The sequence below is a fragment of the Leptodactylus fuscus genome, chromosome 1, assembly GCF_031893055.1.
Source record: "Leptodactylus fuscus isolate aLepFus1 chromosome 1, aLepFus1.hap2, whole genome shotgun sequence".
In the NCBI taxonomy this organism is placed as follows: domain Eukaryota; kingdom Metazoa; phylum Chordata; class Amphibia; order Anura; family Leptodactylidae; genus Leptodactylus; species Leptodactylus fuscus.
This window is the reverse complement of record NC_134265.1, coordinates 235,364,830-235,384,622: the sequence shown is the minus strand read 5'-3', so window position 1 is coordinate 235,384,622 and position 19,793 is coordinate 235,364,830. Positions and strand designations below refer to the sequence as shown.

At 42.8% G+C, this 19,793-nt stretch overlaps 6 non-coding genes across 6 annotated transcripts; 3 read left to right on the top strand and 3 right to left on the bottom strand.

Moving 5' to 3' along the window:
• The first annotated feature begins 1,056 nt into the window (after positions 1-1,056).
• TRNAL-CAG (transfer RNA leucine (anticodon CAG)) lies at positions 1,057-1,139 on the top strand. The gene has a single exon. It is a non-coding gene; the product is annotated as a tRNA-Leu (tRNA).
• A 2,699-nt stretch (positions 1,140-3,838) lies between these two features.
• On the bottom strand, positions 3,839-3,911 carry TRNAF-GAA (transfer RNA phenylalanine (anticodon GAA)). The gene has a single exon. It is a non-coding gene; the product is annotated as a tRNA-Phe (tRNA).
• A 6,943-nt stretch (positions 3,912-10,854) lies between these two features.
• On the bottom strand, positions 10,855-10,927 carry TRNAF-GAA (transfer RNA phenylalanine (anticodon GAA)). The gene has a single exon. It is a non-coding gene; the product is annotated as a tRNA-Phe (tRNA).
• Positions 10,928-11,102: 175 nt separating this feature from the next.
• On the top strand, positions 11,103-11,185 carry TRNAL-CAG (transfer RNA leucine (anticodon CAG)). Its single transcript has one exon. It is a non-coding gene; the product is annotated as a tRNA-Leu (tRNA).
• Positions 11,186-12,618: 1,433 nt separating this feature from the next.
• Positions 12,619-12,701, top strand: TRNAL-CAG (transfer RNA leucine (anticodon CAG)). Its single transcript has one exon. It is a non-coding gene; the product is annotated as a tRNA-Leu (tRNA).
• A 2,697-nt stretch (positions 12,702-15,398) lies between these two features.
• Positions 15,399-15,471, bottom strand: TRNAF-GAA (transfer RNA phenylalanine (anticodon GAA)). The gene has a single exon. It is a non-coding gene; the product is annotated as a tRNA-Phe (tRNA).
• Between the last annotated feature and the right edge of the window lie 4,322 nt (positions 15,472-19,793).

The following is a 19,793-nucleotide window of genomic DNA, read 5'->3' as shown; positions in this document are numbered from 1 at the left end:
AAGAGACAAAGGTTTACAGCTGAAGCATGGAATAACATTTCTACAGCATTGGAACCTGGGGGAGACCTGGGAGAAATGACATTCAGTGGGGCCTGGAGCTCATTGGACATTGCCATCTGGTTTTGACCAGCCAAGAGTCGAGCTCTGACTCTATACCCACTTAAAATCATCAATATAATGTAGCTGAGCAGGGTCTATCTGCTAAAAAAAGACAGCCACCGCTGTTGTGCACCTAGGACATGTCTTCTGATGATGCAGCTGCGTGCTTTTGGAGGTGAACGCTATTGGGCGAGCAGCAAAGAAAATGGCAGCTGGTTCTTCGGGAGGGAACACGGAGAAGAGGTAAGGCTTCTTGGAGAAGTGAGGTAATATATGTCTCTGCCATTCAGCATTCTGCTGAATATTTCCGGATCCTTGCATTATTTAGTCTTTCTCACATTAATGACTGATGTGAAAGAGGGACTTCCCCCCCCATTTCCAGGATTACCTGCGCATTATGCAAGAAGGAAAGCTCGGTTCAGTTAGGATATAGAAAGAACCCAAAAACATTCATGTCAATTGTTCAATGTTTAAAACGAGGGTGTGACAAAACACAGAATTAAATCGGGGACCTTTAGATCTTTAGTCTACGCTCTCCCAACTGAGCTATTTCGGCATCCGCGCAGCACATTGTCTTCTCCTGAAAGAACTGTTTTCAACCTTTTTTTTTTTCTATAGTTCCAGCAGCGCGCTACGCTCGATCGAAACCCCAACGAATTGGAAAGAAACGTAGCAAGCCTTTTCTTTTGTTAGTGGATTTGTATTCAAAATTCATTTGCCGGGATCGAACCAGGGACCTTTAGATCTTCAGTCTAACGCTCTCCCAACTGAGCTATTTCGGCCTCTGTCCTGGGGTTTGCTGTCTCCCCGTTCACTAGTTGGGACATCTTTAGGCAAGGTGAAAATTCCCATGAGTACAGAATGTACATAGGAGGGATGATTTTCTAATGAGTAGTTAATTGATTCCAAATAGCGTGCATGCGCGCGATATTCAGGGACTCAGGAAACTAATCCCGTGTCAGGATGGCCGAGCGGTCTAAGGCGCTGCGTTCAGGTCGCAGTCTCCTCTGGAGGCGTGCGTTCGAATCCCACTTCTGACAGTGGTTTGATTTTTTCCCTGCTGGCGATAGCACCAGTGCAGAGAAATTCCTGCTGGCTCCCAATGGCAATTTCACTTTTACTTCTGACTGTATAGCCTGACTCAGCTTGCTTGGCTGTAGAGCCAGTAATAAGGGTCCTAGCTTTCAGTGACCTGATTCTGTGTAACTTCCGCGTGACCCTCCTGAAAAGTACGTGACTCCGCAAGGGATTTTCTTGTGAAGACAAGAGTTCTGAATAATGCGCACTTGAATGGAGACCAAAGACTAATCCAATCACAATCTGGAGGATCCGCTATGATGTCTGTCACAAACACCCCTTCTATATTCTGTCTGTGTGGACCGTTAAGGTAAAATAACGGCCTTTATTGTAAGAGACAAAGATTTACAGCTGAAGCATGGAATAACATTTCTACAGCATTGGAACCTGGGGGAGACCTGGGAGAAATGACATTCAGTGGGGCCTGGAGCTCATTGGACATTGCCATCTGGTTTTGACCAGCCAAGAGTCGAGCTCTGACTCTATACCCACTTAAAATCATCAATATAATGTAGCTGAGCAGGGTCTATCTGCTAAAAAAAGACAGCCACCGCTGTTGTGCACCTAGGACATGTCTTCTGGTTATGCAGCTGCGTGCTTTTGGAGGTGAACGCTATTCGGCGAGCAGCAAAGAAAATGGCAGCTGGTTCTTCGGGAGGGAACATGGAGAAGAGGTAAGGCTTCTTGGAGAAGTGAGGTAATATATGTCTCTGCCATTCAGCATTCTGCTGAATATTTCCGGATCCTTGCATTATTTAGTCTTTCTCACATTAATGACTGAAGTGAAAGAGGGACTCCCCCCCCCCCCATTTCCAGGATTACCTGCGCATTATGCAAGAAGGAAAGCTCGGTTCAGTTAGGATATAGAAAGAACCCAAAAACATTCATGTCAATTGTTCAATGTTTAAAACGAGGGTGTGACAAAACCCAGAATTAAATCGTGGGCCCTTTAGTCTACGCTCTACCAACTGAGCTTTTTCGGCATCCGCGCAGCACATTGTCTTCTCCTGAAAGAACTGTTTTCAACCTTTTTTTTTTTTCTATAGTTCCAGCAGTGCGCTACGCTCGATCGAAACCCCAACGAATTGGAAAGAAACGTAGCAAGCCTTTTCTTTTGTTAGTGGATTTGTATTCAAAATTCATTTGCCGAAACCCAGGATCGAACCAGGGTCCTTTAGATCTTCAGCCTAACGCTCTCCCAACTGAGCTATTTCGGCCTCTGTCCTGGGGTTTGCTGTCTCCCCGTTCACTTGTTGGGACATCTTTAGGCAAGGTGAAAATTCCCATGAGTACAGAATGTACATAGGAGGGATGATTTTCTAATGAGTAGTTAATTGATTCCAAATAGCGTGCATGCGCGCGACATTCAGGGACTGAGGAAACTAATCCCATGTCAGGATGGCCGAGCAGTCTAAGGCGCTGCGTTCAGGTCGCAGTCTCCTCTGGAGGCGTGGGTTCGAATTTCACTTCTGACAGTGGTTTGATTTTTTTCCTGCTGGCGATAGCACCAGTGCAGAGAAATTCCTGCTGGCTCCCAATGGCAATTTCACTTTTACTTCTGACTATATAGCCTGACTCAGCTTGCTTGGCTGTAGAGCCAGTAATAAGGGTCCTAGCTTTCAGTGACCTGATTCTGTGTAACTTCCGCGTGACCCTCCTGAAAAGTATGTGACTCAGCAAGGGATTTTCTTGTGAAGACAAGAGTTCTGAATAATGCGCACTTGAATGGAGACCAAAGACTAATCCAATCACAATCTGGAGGATCCGCTATGATGTCTGTCACAAACACCCCTTCTACATTCTGTCTGTGTGGACCGTTAAGGTAAAATAACGGCCTTTATTGTAAGAGACAAAGGTTTACAGCTGAAGCATGGAATAACATTTCTACAGCATTGGAACCTGGGGGAGACCTGGGAGAAATGACATTCAGTGGGGCCTGGAGCTCATTGGACATTGCTATCTGCTTTTGACCAGCCAAGAGTCGAGCTCTGACTCTATACCCACTTAAAATCATCAATATAATGTAGCTGAGCAGGGTCTATCTGCTAAAAAAAGACAGCCACTGCTGTTGTGCACCTAGGACATGTCTTCTGGTGATGCAGCTGCGTGCTTTTGGAGGTGAACGCTATTCGGCGAGCAGCAAAGAAAATGGCAGCTGGTTCTTCGGGAGGGAACACGGAGAAGAGGTAAGGCTTCTTGGAGAAGTGTGGTAATATATGTCTCTGCCATTCAGCATTCTGCTGAATATTTCCGGATCCTTGCATTATTTAGTCTTTCTCACATTAATGACTGATGTGAAAGAGGGACTCCCCCCCCCCATTTCCAGGATTACCTGCGCATTATGCAAGAAGGAAAGCTCGGTTCAGTTAGGATATAGAAAGAACCCAAAAACATTCATGTCAATTGTTCAATGTTTAAAACGAGGGTGTGACAAAACCCAGAATTAAATCGGGGACCTTTAGATCTTTAGTCTACGCTCTCCCAACTGAGCTATTTCGGCATCCGCGTAGCACATTGTCTTCTCCTAAAAGAACTGTTTTCAACCTTTTTTTTTTTTTCTATAGTTCCAGCAGTGCGCTACGCTCGATCGAAACCCCAACGAATTGGTAAGAAACGTAGCAAGCCTTTTCTTTTGTTAGTGGATTTGTATTCAAAATTCATTTGCCGAAACCCAGGATCGAACCAGGGACCTTTAGATCTTCAGTCTAACGCTCTCCCAACTGAGCTATTTCGGCCTCTGTCCTGGGGTTTGCTGTCTTCCCGTTCACTAGTTGGGACATCTTTAGGCAAGGTGAAAATTCCCATGAGTCCAGAATGTACATAGGAGGGATGACTTTCTAATGAGTAGTTAATTGATTCCAAATAGCGTGCATGCGCGCGATATTCAGGGACTGAGGAATCTAATCCCATGTCAGGATGGCCGAGCGGTCTAAGGCGCTACGTTCAGGTCGAATTCTCCTCTGGAGGCGTGAGTTCGAATCCCACTTCTGACAGAGGTTTGATTTTTTTTCCTGCTGGCGATAGCACCAGTGCAGAGAAATTCCTGCTGGCTCCCAATGGCAATTTCACTTTTACTTCTGACTATATAGCCTGACTCAGCTTGCTTGGCTGTAGAGCCAGTAATACGGGTCCTAGCTTTCAGTGACCTGATTCTGTGTAACTTCCGCGTGACCCTCCTGAAAAGTACATGACTCCACAATGGATTTTCTTGTGAAGACAAGAGTTCTGAATAATGCGCACTTGAATGGAGACCAAAGACTAATCCAATCACAATCTGGAGGATCCGCTATGATGTCTGTCACAAACACCCCTTCTACATTCTGTCTGTGTGGACCGTTAAGGTAAAATAACGGCCTTTATTGTAAGAGACAAAGGTTTACAGCTGAAGCATGGAATAACATTTCTATAGCATTGGAACCTGGGGGAGACCTGGGAGAAATGACATTCAGTGGGGCCTGGAGCTCATTGGACATTGCCATCTGGTTTTGACCAGCCAAGAGTCGAGCTCTGACTCTATACCCACTTAAAATCATCAATATAATGTAGCTGAGCAGGGTCTATCTGCTAAAAAAAGACAGCCACCGCTGTTGTGCACCTAGGACATGTCTTCTGGTGATGCAGCTGCGTGCTTTTGGAGGTGAACGCTATTCGGCGAGCAGCAAAGAAAATGGCAGCTGGTTCTTTGGGAGGGAACACGGAGAAGAGGTAAGGCTTCTTGGAGAAGTGTGGTAATATATGTCTCTGCCATTCAGCATTCTGCTGAATATTTCCGGATCCTTGCATTATTTAGTCTTTCTCACATTAATGACTGATGTGAAAGAGGGACTCCCCCCCCCCATTTCCAGGATTACCTGCGCATTATGCAAGAAGGAAAGCTCGGTTCAGTTAGGATATAGAAAGAACCCAAAAACATTCATGTCAATTGTTCAATGTTTAAAACGAGGGTGTGACAAAACCCAGAATTGAATCGGGGACCTTTAGTCTACGCTCTCCCAACTGAGCTATTTCGGTGTTAGGGACATTAAGGGGTCCCCATGATAGAGTATGTTGCTGAGTTCCAAATTAAATATCAGGCCTGAAGTAATTACGCCCATTATCAGGTCTGGAGAAGCCACACACACACAACTGATGGTGTATCAAGTGAGTTCTAATTTAATGGTGCACAAAGGTGGTTTAAATACAATACAGACAAGAGCAGGTTGGACTATTCTAACATAGTTGGCATAAAATAATTGGTTATAAGATAAACCTGGCACATGACTATTGGCTGAGGCCTTATGTATTTTGCATATCATTACAGCTTAATGGACTTTGTACTTTGTCCTTAAACAAAGAAAGCTTCAAAAACACTTATGTGTGAACTAGCAGCTCACACTATGTCTATATGCATATATCATGGAAACAGAGATAAGATGTCATGTTGGTGCTAAATGAGTCTCAGTGACCTCCATATACCATGAAGATAAGATATACAAATAGCCAGCTGTGACTTACTTACACAGTTTATGACTGACAAAATACAAAGATGGAGGATTTGACTCTAACATTCCCCCATTTTGAGATGGCTGAATACAGGAATTCATATTTAGGTACTTCAGTGACCTAATGTCTACTGCCGGACTTTACCAGATTCCCCTCATATGTTCCTGTATTCTAACCTAATCTCAATCATAGTTCTGGCCTTTTATATCTTGGTCTGCTCATCCTTTTGTATATGTTTTGTATTAAACAAACAAAATGAAGATAAGATTTTTACTACAACTTGCTGATATTTACTTGTTTATACTATGTATTGTTCCTAAAATATGAGGTGGTATTTTCTTAACTATATACTTCAAACATTTCCTGTTGCGTCAAAGAAACAGCTATATATGACATGACTTAGGCTAATATGGGGTTATGAGGACATATCCTACAATCTGACACATTCAGATCTTCGATCAAAATCATATGATGTTTAAGAAACTTATTGTCCCACTTCATTGTTAAATGTTCTATACAGGCTTATCGCCAGGACCATCTGTAACAGCATTATCAGGAGAATCTTCATCGCTTTGTGTGTAGATACTTTCTTGCAATATGAAGCATGGATACAATTAGGCTCTCCTTCAAATTTCACAGAAGTACTGGTTATCATCAGCATTTGGAAGGACCATCAAATCTTGTCTCCAAGGTTTTTCTCACGTGTCTCTTTATCACCATCAATCTCTTGGTTCAAATGAATAGGTCCCGCCCACTAACTTAAAATCTGAGAAGGAGAGAAAACTCAAAGCCATACATTAGTCAGATGTTTTTGCCAAGACATCACATAGTCAGCCAGTACACCATACCACATCTGTAGGAGTTGCCAAGAATACAACCCCCAAAGAAAGTTTGACATGGGTTAAAGCCAATTCTTCTCTTAGGAGGGTACCTTACAGAAAATACCAATACAAGTGACACACTATTTCTTCAGTAGCCGTCTATCTGCAGCCCCGTTTGTGATGGCTTTCTTCACCAGATATGCCTCAGACTTTTCTGAAGATAGATAACTATACACACAAGCACGTACTTATACCGTCTCACCTTTAGTAACTGCATATAGTTAACCTGCAATCTCTGGAACAGGTACAAGGGCTCTGGGCCTGGCTCTGAGAAACTTTTCACTTTTTGGCCTACTTTGCATTTAACACATGCCATGCAGTGTCTGTAGTGATGTTAAATCCTGCAGCCACCCATCCTCTGCTCACCAGGTCACACATGGCTACTTCTAAACATTGCTTTATGCCATCAGTGGGGACAATGCACTCAGTAAATATATTCTCTTACCACCGGAGATCAGGACTTGTACATCCTCTTTTACTGTAGTCCTGGACCATTTTTGGTGCCTCAGTGTTGTAAAACCTGAAAAGAGAGCTAAAAGGGGGGTTTGGGTCGAGTATAATGACCAATTATCAGTAAGGCATATCCCCTAGGCCTCTGCAACTGGGTTAGTGGCAGTGTCTGCCCACAAGTTACCTCTACTTTCCTTCGTATCAGCCTTAGTGTGTGTCCTGACTTTTGACTATACCCACCTGTGTGGAGGTGGCAGCATCACTACCTGAACAGCCTGGAAATCCTTTTAGGCTTAACATTAACCCTACAGAAAGCTCTCGCTCTCCAGATTGGACCATAGTCCCACTATATCAAACACCTACCCTCAGACATTGTACCCTGTCTCAGTGATGGCTTCTAGTTCAGCTTCATGAGCTGAGACCCATACAGTTCCATAATGGTTCTACTTTGTGCTTGGTTTTACCCTTGGTTTACCTCCTATTCAGTGACCATGACATATCTGGTGCAGAATCCACCATCATTCCCAAATCGAGAATCATCTAAAATAAAAGAACTCTCATCAGTGTTAACAATAGATTCATCATTTATTAACCAAATCAGCAAAAGTAAAATTAATTTTAAGTTATCTGACTCTCCTTACTCCTCCCCTGAAACTATTGTTAACAGGTTAGAAGGGACTTGTAGTGCAGCACAGAATGCAAAGCTTACATTAAGAAGACATAGATAAGACACACTGCAGCCTGAGATATCCAGCCATTGTCATCTTTGTTTCCAATGAAAGATTTATTACCCCTTTGTCTTATCATGGAAGCAGCTGCGCTGGCTCTCCCCACACTTGTCATAGCTGTAGTACTACATATCCCAGCAGACTTATTTATACAATCCCAAGTAAATTCAGTTCTTTAAAGCTTCTAAACACTCCAGAAATTCATTGAGGTAAGTAAATACTCAAAATATATCAGCCATTACAGAGCAGATATGTGAGTGACTTCTGATTTACTTACACAGCTATCTAACACCTTGTAGCAAACAATGACCCAGAAACACCACTTTAACTTTGTAGAACTGCAATTTATCTTTACCTGCATGTACATGTTAGGGGCGTTCTGTGCCCCTTGTGGCAAGATAGTTCACATGTATTGCCTACCCCTATGGGGCCTAATCCCATATCAGAAGGAACATCTGAATAACTTTTTCACACAATAAATCCCGATTGTTAACATTCTTGGAATTATAGTATAAACCCATAACAAATATTTATGTTACAAGTGTAAAGCCCATGTGATATATTTGATACACATACGCACCAATACACACTGAGTACATAATACATGTACATGGTATATCAAGTACATCTCATTTACACCAGAACACACATATATGTATTCAACAATGGAAAGAACTTTTATGCCTCCCTTTCATATCTACTTGTCACCACCCTCTGTGTTATCAGCAGTCAATATCTGCTTGCTGTGGAGACTGAAAATGTAACAATACAGACATGGACAAACAGAACATGTACACATAGCAGACACATGTAACATGTACATATAACTGACACACATATATGGGCCCATTCACTTTTCTGAACCTTCCATACAAACATGCAACGTCACACTGGAGCTCCAGACAAAACAAAACAAATGTCAATTAAATCAAAAAGAACTTGTCTGAACTAAAATAAAAATTTTCATATATTTTGTACCGTGATATCACTTATCGTCTCGGGACGGCTTATTCCTACAAATAGGCACAGAGTTAGTTATAATTCCCGCACAGCTAAATATTGAGGAGAAAACAAACCAAAACATGTAAATAGTTGCCTTCATCTTCTTACCAATTTGCATATTACTATAAAATAAACATAATAATGTTGATCTCATATTTATGCCATTTATCCAATTTTAAAAACATTACCATGAGAGGAGCATTCTCAAAATGGGAAACCTTTCCTGAATAAAAGGACACTATAGACATTCTAGAAATAACTTAATGTCCACCCCCAAGCCTATATACACACATATGTGTATACACATACCTACACTTAACCTGCAGTATCCTCACCACAAAACATATCATGTTTCCACTTTCCACTAACCAACAAACTAACAACACAATGCTAAGTGCCAAGCACATTAACCCTTTAGCTGGACTGTCAATTGATGCTCACTATACATTTCCTTACACTCAAAGCCTTTGTCCTTCGCTTAGGACACCAGCAATCTCTAGCCAAATGTCCCTGGTTTCCACAATTAAAACACTTCCTGGTTACCCTCTATCCCTGTATCTGTCCTGCCTATTCTCCATTGGTAACTCCTGCTCTTTTTTTTTTTTTTTTTTTTTTTTTCTTGAGCGGCATCTTCTTCTCTCTCTCCCATTCCTATTAGTTCATATGGGGGTATACCCTACCTCAGAGGGTCCCTCCCCCATAATAGCTGATGGCCAGTCAGCCGTGAGCATCCCACTCCTCTAGGGCAATTAAGACAATAGAGGGTCACTTTTGACTCACCTAGTGGGACCTCCCAAACAGTCACTCTGTTTTCATTGAACTAATCTCTAATGTGCATGTTCTGGCGTAGTGCTCAGGGCAAAACCCTCATTTGGTTTCCACAGACTCCACTTTGTCTGTGTCCCTCTATCGAACACCCCTGAATCATTGCATGTACTTACTCAGATTCTACTCAGTCCTTAGTGTCCAAAACAAGGACTTTTCAATCACTCAGTACTTCCACTCTCGCAACTCTAGGGATTAAGGATGAAGAATAACTCTCTCTCCTGCACCGCTTTTTACACTCTATAACAGATGTAACAACCAAATGACAGCATGGACAGTAGACAAAGAATGAGGTATAACATTTCCCACCCCACTACAGACAACATACTATTCAGGTTCTTGCACACTATATAATATGGCATCGATTGTTATAACATATGCAGCACTAATCTTCACTCACCGACACACAGGATCCGGGACACGTAGGAACTCAGATTAGTTATTTGGCAAGAAAAGGACTTACCATTACAGCGCCGTTTTATTCATCTGAGGTCCTCCGGGCCCGTCTCCAAATCGGTTGGTGAGTGGATCAGTACACTATCGGCTGCACATTTAACGATTATCGATGCCCCACGTTGGGCGTCAGGTTCTGTTAGGGACATTAAGGGGTCCCCATGATAGAGTATGTTGCTGAGTTCCAAATTAAATATCAGGCCTGAAGTAATTACGCCCATTATCAGGTCTGGAGAAGCCACACACACACAACTGATGGTGTATCAAGTGAGTTCTAATTTAATGGTGCACAAAGGTGGTTTAAATACAATACAGACAAGAGCAGGTTGGACTATTCTAACATAGTTGGCATAAAATAATTGGTTATAAGATAAACCTGGCACATGACTATTGGCTGAGGCCTTATGTATTTTGCATATCATTACAGCTTAATGGACTTTGTACTTTGTCCTTAAACAAAGAAAGCTTCAAAAACACTTATGTGTGAACTAGCAGCTCACACTATGTCTATATGCATATATCATGGAAACAGAGATAAGATGTCGTGTTGGTGCTAAATGAGTCTCAGTGACCTCCATATACCATGAAGATAAGATATACAAATAGCCAGCTGCGACTTACTTACACAGTTTATGTGTGAAAGGTTACAAGATGACTGACAAAATACAAAGATGGAGGATTTGACTCTAACATCGGCATCCGCGCAGCACATTGTCTTCTCCTGAAAGAACTGTTTTCAACCTTTTTTTTTTTCTATAGTTTCAGCAGTGCGCTACGCTCGATCAAAACCCCAACGAATTGGAAAGAAACGTAGCAAGCCTTTTCATTTGTTAGTGGATTTGTATTCAAAATTCATTTGCCGAAACCCGGGATCGAACCAGGGACCTGTAGATCTTCAGTCTAACGCTCTCCCAACTGAGCTATTTCGGCCTCTGTCCTGGGGTTTGCTGTCTCCCCGTTCACTAGTTGGGACATCTTTAGGCAAGGTGAAAATTCCCATGAGTCCAGAATGTACATAGGAGGGATGATTTTCTAATGAGTAGTTAATTGATTCCAAATAGCGTGCATGCGCGCGACATTGAGGGACTGAGGAAACTAATCCCATGTCAGGATGGCCGAGCAGTCTAAGGCGCTGCGTTCAGGTCGCAGTCTCCTCTGGAGGCGTTGGTTCGAATCCCACTTCTGACAGTGGTTTGATTTTTTTCCTGCTGGCGATAGCACCAGTGCAGAGAAATTCCTGCTGGCTCCCAATGGCAATTTCACTTTTACTTCTGACTATATAGCCTGACTCAGCTTGCTTGGCTGTAGAGCCAGTAATAAGGGTCCTAGCTTTCAGTGACCTGATTCTGTGTAACTTCCGCGTGACCCTCCTGAAAAGTACGTGACTCCGCAAGGGATTTTCTTGTGAAGACAAGAGTTCTGAATAATGTGCACTTGAATGGAGACCAAAGAGTAATCCAATCACAATCTGGAGGATCCGCTATGATGTCTGTCACAAACACCCCTTCTACATTCTGTCTGTGTGGACCGTTAAGGTAAAATAACGGCCTTTATTGTAAGAGACAAAGGTTTACAGCTGAAGCATGGAATAACATTTCTACAGCATTGGAACCTGGGGGAGACCTGGGAGAAATCGACATTCAGTGGGGCCTGGAGCTCATTGGACATTGCCATCTGGTTTTGACCAGCCAAGAGTCGAGCTCTGACTCTATACCCACTTAAAATCATCAATATAATGTAGCTGAGCAGGATCTATCTGCTAAAAAAAGACAGCCACCACTGTTGTGCACCTAGGACATGTCTTCTGGTGATGCAGCTGCGTGCTTTTGGAGGTGAACGCTATTCGGCGAGCAGCAAAGAAAATGGCAGCTGGTTCTTCGGGAGGGAACACGGAGAAGAGGTAAGGCTTCTTGGAGAAGTGTGGTAATATATGTCTCTGCCATTCAGCATTCTGCTGAATATTTCCGGATCCTTGCATTATTTAGTCTTTCTCACATTAATGACTGATGTGAAAGAGGGACTTCCCCCCCCATTTCCAGGATTACCTGCGCATTATGCAAGAAGGAAAGCTCGGTTCAGTTAGGATATAGAAAGAACCCAAAAACATTCATGTCAATTGTTCAATGTTTAAAACGAGGGTGTGACAAAACCCAGAATTGAATCGGGGACCTTTAGATCTTTAGTCTACGCTCTCCCAACTGAGCTATTTCGGCATCCGCGCAGCACATTGTCTTCTCCTAAAAGAACTGTTTTCAACAGTTTTTTTTTTCTATAGTTCCAGCAGTGCGCTACACTCGATCGAAACCCCAATGAATTGGAAAGAAACGTAGCAAGCCTTTTCTTTTGTTAGTGGATTTGTATTCAAAATTCATTTGCCGAAACCCGGGATCAAACCAGGGACCTTTAGATCTTCAGTCTAACGCTCTCCCAACTGAGATATTTCGGCCTCTGTCCTGGGGTTTGCTGTCTACCCGTTCACTAGTTGGGACATCTTTAGGCAAGGTGAAAATTCCCATGAGTACAGAATGTACATAGGAGGGATGATTTTCTAATGAGTAGTTAATTGATTCCAAATAGCGTGCATGCACGTGACATTCAGGGACTGAGGAAACTAATCCCATGTCAGGATGGCTGAGCGGTCTAAGGTGCTGCGTTCAGGTCGCAGTCTCCTCTGGAGGCGTGGGTTCAAATCCCACTTCTGACAGTGGTTTGATTTTTTTCCTGCTGGCGATAGCACCAGTGCAGAGAAATTCCTGCTGGCTCCCAATGGCAATTTCACTTTTACTTCTGACTATATAGCCTGACTCAGCTTGCTTGGCTGTAGAGCCAGTAATAAGGGTCCTAGCTTACAGTGACCTGATTCTGTGTAACTTCCGCGTGACCCTCCTGAAAAGTACGTGACTCCGCAAGGGATTTTCTTGTGAAGACAAGAGTTCTGAATAATGCGCACTTGAATGGAGACCAAAGACTAATCCAATCACAATCTGGAGAATCCGCTATGATGTCTGTCACAAACACCCCTTCTACATTCTGTCTGTGTGTGGACTGTTAAGGTAAAATAACGGCCTTTATTGTAAGAGACAAAGGTTTACAGCTGAAGCATGGAATAACATTTCTACAGCATTGGAACCCTGGGGGAGACCTGGGAGAAATGACATTCAGTGGGGCCTGGAGCTCATTGGACATTGCCATCTGGTTTTGACCAGCCAAGAGTCGAGCTCTGACTCTATACCCACTTAAAATCATCAATATAATGTAGCTGAGCAGGATCTATCTGCTAAAAAAAGACAGCCACCGCTGTTGTGCACCTAGGACATGTCTTCTGGTGATGCAGCTGCGTGCTTTTGGAGGTGAATGCTATTCGGCGAGCAGCAAAGAAAATGGCAGCTGGTTCTTCGGGAGGGAACATGGAGAAGAGGTAAGGCTTCTTGGAGAAGTGTGGTAATATATGTCTCTGCCATTCAGCATTCTGCTGAATATTTCCGGATCTTTGCATTATTTAGTCTTTCTCACATTAATGACTGATGTGAAAGAGGGACTCCCCCCCCCATTTCCAGGATTACCTGCGCATTATGCAAGAAGGAAAGCTCGGTTCAGTTAGGATATAGAAAGAACCCAAAAACATTCATGTCAATTGTTCAATGTTTAAAACGAGGGTGTGACAAAACCCAGAATTGAATCGGGGACCTTTAGTCTACGCTCTCCCAACTGAGCTATTTCGGCATCCACGCAGCACATTGTCTTCTCCTGAAAGAACTGTTTTCAACCTTTTTTTTTTTCTATAGTTCCAGCAGTGCGCTACGCTCGATCGAAACCCCAACGAATTGGAAAGAAACGTAGCAAGCCTTTTCTTTTGTTAGTGGATTTGTATTCAAAATTCATTTGCCGAAACCCAGGATCGAACCAGGGTCCTTTAGATCTTCAGCCTAACGCTCTCCCAACTGAGCTATTTCGGCCTCTGTCCTGGGGTTTGCTGTCTCCCCGTTCACTTGTTGGGACATCTTTAGGCAAGGTGAAAATTCCCATGAGTACAGAATGTACATAGGAGGGATGATTTTCTAATGAGTAGTTAATTGATTCCAAATAGCGTGCATGCGCGCAACATTCAGGGACTGAGGAAACTAATCCCATGTCAGGATGGCCGAGCAGTCTAAGGCGCTGCGTTCAGGTCGCAGTCTCCTCTGGAGGCGTGGGTTCGAATTTCACTTCTGACAGTGGTTTGATTTTTTTCCTGCTGGCGATAGCACCAGTGCAGAGAAATTCCTGCTGGCTCCCAATGGCAATTTCACTTTTACTTCTGACTATATAGCCTGACTCAGCTTGCTTGGCTGTAGAGCCAGTAATAAGGGTCCTAGCTTTCAGTGACCTGATTCTGTGTAACTTCCGCGTGACCCTCCTGAAAAGTATGTGACTCAGCAAGGGATTTTCTTGTGAAGACAAGAGTTCTGAATAATGCGCACTTGAATGGAGACCAAAGACTAATCCAATCACAATCTGGAGGATCCGCTATGATGTCTGTCACAAACACCCCTTCTACATTCTGTCTGTGTGGACCGTTAAGGTAAAATAACGGCCTTTATTGTAAGAGACAAAGGTTTACAGCTGAAGCATGGAATAACATTTCTACAGCATTGGAACCTGGGGGAGACCTGGGAGAAATGACATTCAGTGGGGCCTGGAGCTCATTGGACATTGCCATCTGCTTTTGACCAGCCAAGAGTCGAGCTCTGACTCTATACCCACTTAAAATCATCAATATAATGTAGCTGAGCAGGGTCTATCTGCTAAAAAAAGACAGCCACTGCTGTTGTGCACCTAGGACATGTCTTCTGGTGATGCAGCTGCGTGCTTTTGGAGGTGAACGCTATTCGGCGAGCAGCAAAGAAAATGGCAGCTGGTTCTTCGGGAGGGAACACGGAGAAGAGGTAAGGCTTCTTGGAGAAGTGTGGTAATATATGTCTCTGCCATTCAGCATTCTGCTGAATATTTCCGGATCCTTGCATTATTTAGTCTTTCTCACATTAATGACTGATGTGAAAGAGGGACTCCCCCCCCCCATTTCCAGGATTACCTGCGCATTATGCAAGAAGGAAAGCTCGGTTCAGTTAGGATATAGAAAGAACCCAAAAACATTCATGTCAATTGTTCAATGTTTAAAACGAGGGTGTGACAAAACCCAGAATTAAATCGGGGACCTTTAGATCTTTAGTCTACGCTCTCCCAACTGAGCTATTTCGGCATCCGCGTAGCACATTGTCTTCTCCTAAAAGAACTGTTTTCAACCTTTTTTTTTTTTTCTATAGTTCCAGCAGTGCGCTACGCTCGATCGAAACCCCAACGAATTGGTAAGAAACGTAGCAAGCCTTTTCTTTTGTTAGTGGATTTGTATTCAAAATTCATTTGCCGAAACCCAGGATCGAACCAGGGACCTTTAGATCTTCAGTCTAACGCTCTCCCAACTGAGCTATTTCGGCCTCTGTCCTGGGGTTTGCTGTCTTCCCGTTCACTAGTTGGGACATCTTTAGGCAAGGTGAAAATTCCCATGAGTCCAGAATGTACATAGGAGGGATGACTTTCTAATGAGTAGTTAATTGATTCCAAATAGCGTGCATGCGCACGATATTCAGGGACTGAGGAATCTAATCCCATGTCAGGATGGCCGAGCGGTCTAAGGCGCTACGTTCAGGTCGAATTCTCCTCTGGAGGCGTGAGTTCGAATCCCACTTCTGACAGAGGTTTGATTTTTTTTCCTGCTGGCGATAGCACCAGTGCAGAGAAATTCCTGCTGGCTCCCAATGGCAATTTCACTTTTACTTCTGACTATATAGCCTGACTCAGCTTGCTTGGCTGTAGAGCCAGTAATACGGGTCCTAGCTTTCAGTGACCTGATTCTGTGTAACTTCCGCGTGACCCTCCTGAAAAGTACATGACTCCACAATGGATTTTCTTTGAAGACAAGAGTTCTGAATAATGCGCACTTGAATGGAGACCAAAGACTAATCCAATCACAATCTGGAGGATCCGCTATGATGTCTGTCACAAACACCCCTTCTACATTCTGTCTGTGTGGACCGTTAAGGTAAAATAACGGCATTTATTGTAAGAGACAAAGGTTTACAGCTGAAGCATGGAATAACATTTCTATAGCATTGGAACCTGGGGGAGACCTGGGAGAAATGACATTCAGTGGGGCCTGGAGCTCATTGGACATTGCCATCTGGTTTTGACCAGCCAAGAGTCGAGCTCTGACTCTATACCCACTTAAAATCATCAATATAATGTAGCTGAGCAGGGTCTATCTGCTAAAAAAAGACAGCCACCGCTGTTGTGCACCTAGGACATGTCTTCTGGTGATGCAGCTGCGTGCTTTTGGAGGTGAACGCTATTCGGCGAGCAGCAAAGAAAATGGCAGCTGGTTCTTTGGGAGGGAACACGGAGAAGAGGTAAGGCTTCTTGGAGAAGTGTGGTAATATATGTCTCTGCCATTCAGCATTCTGCTGAATATTTCCGGATCCTTGCATTATTTAGTCTTTCTCACATTAATGACTGATGTGAAAGAGGGACTCCCCCCCCCCATTTCCAGGATTACCTGCGCATTATGCAAGAAGGAAAGCTCGGTTCAGTTAGGATATAGAAAGAACCCAAAAACATTCATGTCAATTGTTCAATGTTTAAAACGAGGGTGTGACAAAACCCAGAATTGAATCGGGGACCTTTAGTCTACGCTCTCCCAACTGAGCTATTTCGGTGTTAGGGACATTAAGGGGTCCCCATGATAGAGTATGTTGCTGAGTTCCAAATTAAATATCAGGCCTGAAGTAATTACGCCCATTATCAGGTCTGGAGAAGCCACACACACACAACTGATGGTGTATCAAGTGAGTTCTAATTTAATGGTGCACAAAGGTGGTTTAAATACAATACAGACAAGAGCAGGTTGGACTATTCTAACATAGTTGGCATAAAATAATTGGTTATAAGATAAACCTGGCACATGACTATTGGCTGAGGCCTTATGTATTTTGCATATCATTACAGCTTAATGGACTTTGTACTTTGTCCTTAAACAAAGAAAGCTTCAAAAACACTTATGTGTGAACTAGCAGCTCACACTATGTCTATATGCATATATCATGGAAACAGAGATAAGATGTCATGTTGGTGCTAAATGAGTCTCAGTGACCTCCATATACCATGAAGATAAGATATACAAATAGCCAGCTGTGACTTACTTACACAGTTTATGACTGACAAAATACAAAGATGGAGGATTTGACTCTAACATTCCCCCATTTTGAGATGGCTGAATACAGGAATTCATATTTAGGTACTTCAGTGACCTAATGTCTACTGCCGGACTTTACCAGATTCCCCTCATATGTTCCTGTATTCTAACCTAATCTCAATCATAGTTCTGGCCTTTTATATCTTGGTCTGCTCATCCTTTTGTATATGTTTTGTATTAAACAAACAAAATGAAGATAAGATTTTTACTACAACTTGCTGATATTTACTTGTTTATACTATGTATTGTTCCTAAAATATGAGGTGGTATTTTCTTAACTATATACTTCAAACATTTCCTGTTGCGTCAAAGAAACAGCTATATATGACATGACTTAGGCTAATATGGGGTTATGAGGACATATCCTACAATCTGACACATTCAGATCTTCGATCAAAATCATATGATGTTTAAGAAACTTATTGTCCCACTTCATTGTTAAATGTTCTATACAGGCTTATCGCCAGGACCATCTGTAACAGCATTATCAGGAGAATCTTCATCGCTTTGTGTGTAGATACTTTCTTGCAATATGAAGCATGGATACAATTAGGCTCTCCTTCAAATTTCACAGAAGTACTGGTTATCATCAGCATTTGGAAGGACCATCAAATCTTGTCTCCAAGGTTTTTCTCACGTGTCTCTTTATCACCATCAATCTCTTGGTTCAAATGAATAGGTCCCGCCCACTAACTTAAAATCTGAGAAGGAGAGAAAACTCAAAGCCATACATTAGTCAGATGTTTTTGCCAAGACATCACATAGTCAGCCAGTACACCATACCACATCTGTAGGAGTTGCCAAGAATACAACCCCCAAAGAAAGTTTGACATGGGTTAAAGCCAATTCTTCTCTTAGGAGGGTACCTTACAGAAAATACCAATACAAGTGACACACTATTTCTTCAGTAGCCGTCTATCTGCAGCCCCGTTTGTGATGGCTTTCTTCACCAGATATGCCTCAGACTTTTCTGAAGATAGATAACTATACACACAAGCACGTACTTATACCGTCTCACCTTTAGTAACTGCATATAGTTAACCTGCAATCTCTGGAACAGGTACAAGGGCTCTGGGCCTGGCTCTGAGAAACTTTTCACTTTTTGGCCTACTTTGCATTTAACACATGCCATGCAGTGTCTGTAGTGATGTTAAATCCTGCAGCCACCCATCCTCTGCTCACCAGGTCACACATGGCTACTTCTAAACATTGCTTTATGCCATCAGTGGGGACAATGCACTCAGTAAATATATTCTCTTACCACCGGAGATCAGGACTTGTACATCCTCTTTTACTGTAGTCCTGGACCATTTTTGGTGCCTCAGTGTTGTAAAACCTGAAAAGAGAGCTAAAAGGGGGGTTTGGGTCGAGTATAATGACCAATTATCAGTAAGGCATATCCCCTAGGCCTCTGCAACTGGGTTAGTGGCAGTGTCTGCCCACAAGTTACCTCTACTTTCCTTCGTATCAGCCTTAGTGTGTGTCCTGACTTTTGACTATACCCACCTGTGTGGAGGTGGCAGCATCACTACCTGAACAGCCTGGAAATCCTTTTAGGCTTAACATTAACCCTACAGAAAGCTCTCGCTCTCCAGATTGGACCATAGTCCCACTATATCAAACACCTACCCTCAGACATTGTACCCTGTCTCAGTGATGGCTTCTAGTTCAGCTTCATGAGCTGAGACCCATACAGTTCCATAATGGTTCTACTTTGTGCTTGGTTTTACCCTTGGTTTACCTCCTATTCAGTGACCATGACATATCTGGTGCAGAATCCACCATCATTCCCAAATCGAGAATCATCTAAAATAAAAGAACTCTCATCAGTGTTAACAATAGATTCATCATTTATTAACCAAATCAGCAAAAGTAAAATTAATTTTAAGTTATCTGACTCTCCTTACTCCTCCCCTGAAACTATTGTTAACAGGTTAGAAGGGACTTGTAGTGCAGCACAGAATGCAAAGCTTACATTAAGAAGACATAGATAAGACACACTGCAGCCTGAGATATCCAGCCATTGTCATCTTTGTTTCCAATGAAAGATTTATTACCCCTTTGTCTTATCATGGAAGCAGCTGCGCTGGCTCTCCCCACACTTGTCATAGCTGTAGTACTACATATCCCAGCAGACTTATTTATACAATCCCAAGTAAATTCAGTTCTTTAAAGCTTCTAAACACTCCAGAAATTCATTGAGGTAAGTAAATACTCAAAATATATCAGCCATTACAGAGCAGATATGTGAGTGACTTCTGATTTACTTACACAGCTATCTAACACCTTGTAGCAAACAATGACCCAGAAACACCACTTTAACTTTGTAGAACTGCAATTTATCTTTACCTGCATGTACATGTTAGGGGCGTTCTGTGCCCCTTGTGGCAAGATAGTTCACATGTATTGCCTACCCCTATGGGGCCTAATCCCATATCAGAAGGAACATCTGAATAACTTTTTCACACAATAAATCCCGATTGTTAACATTCTTGGAATTATAGTATAAAC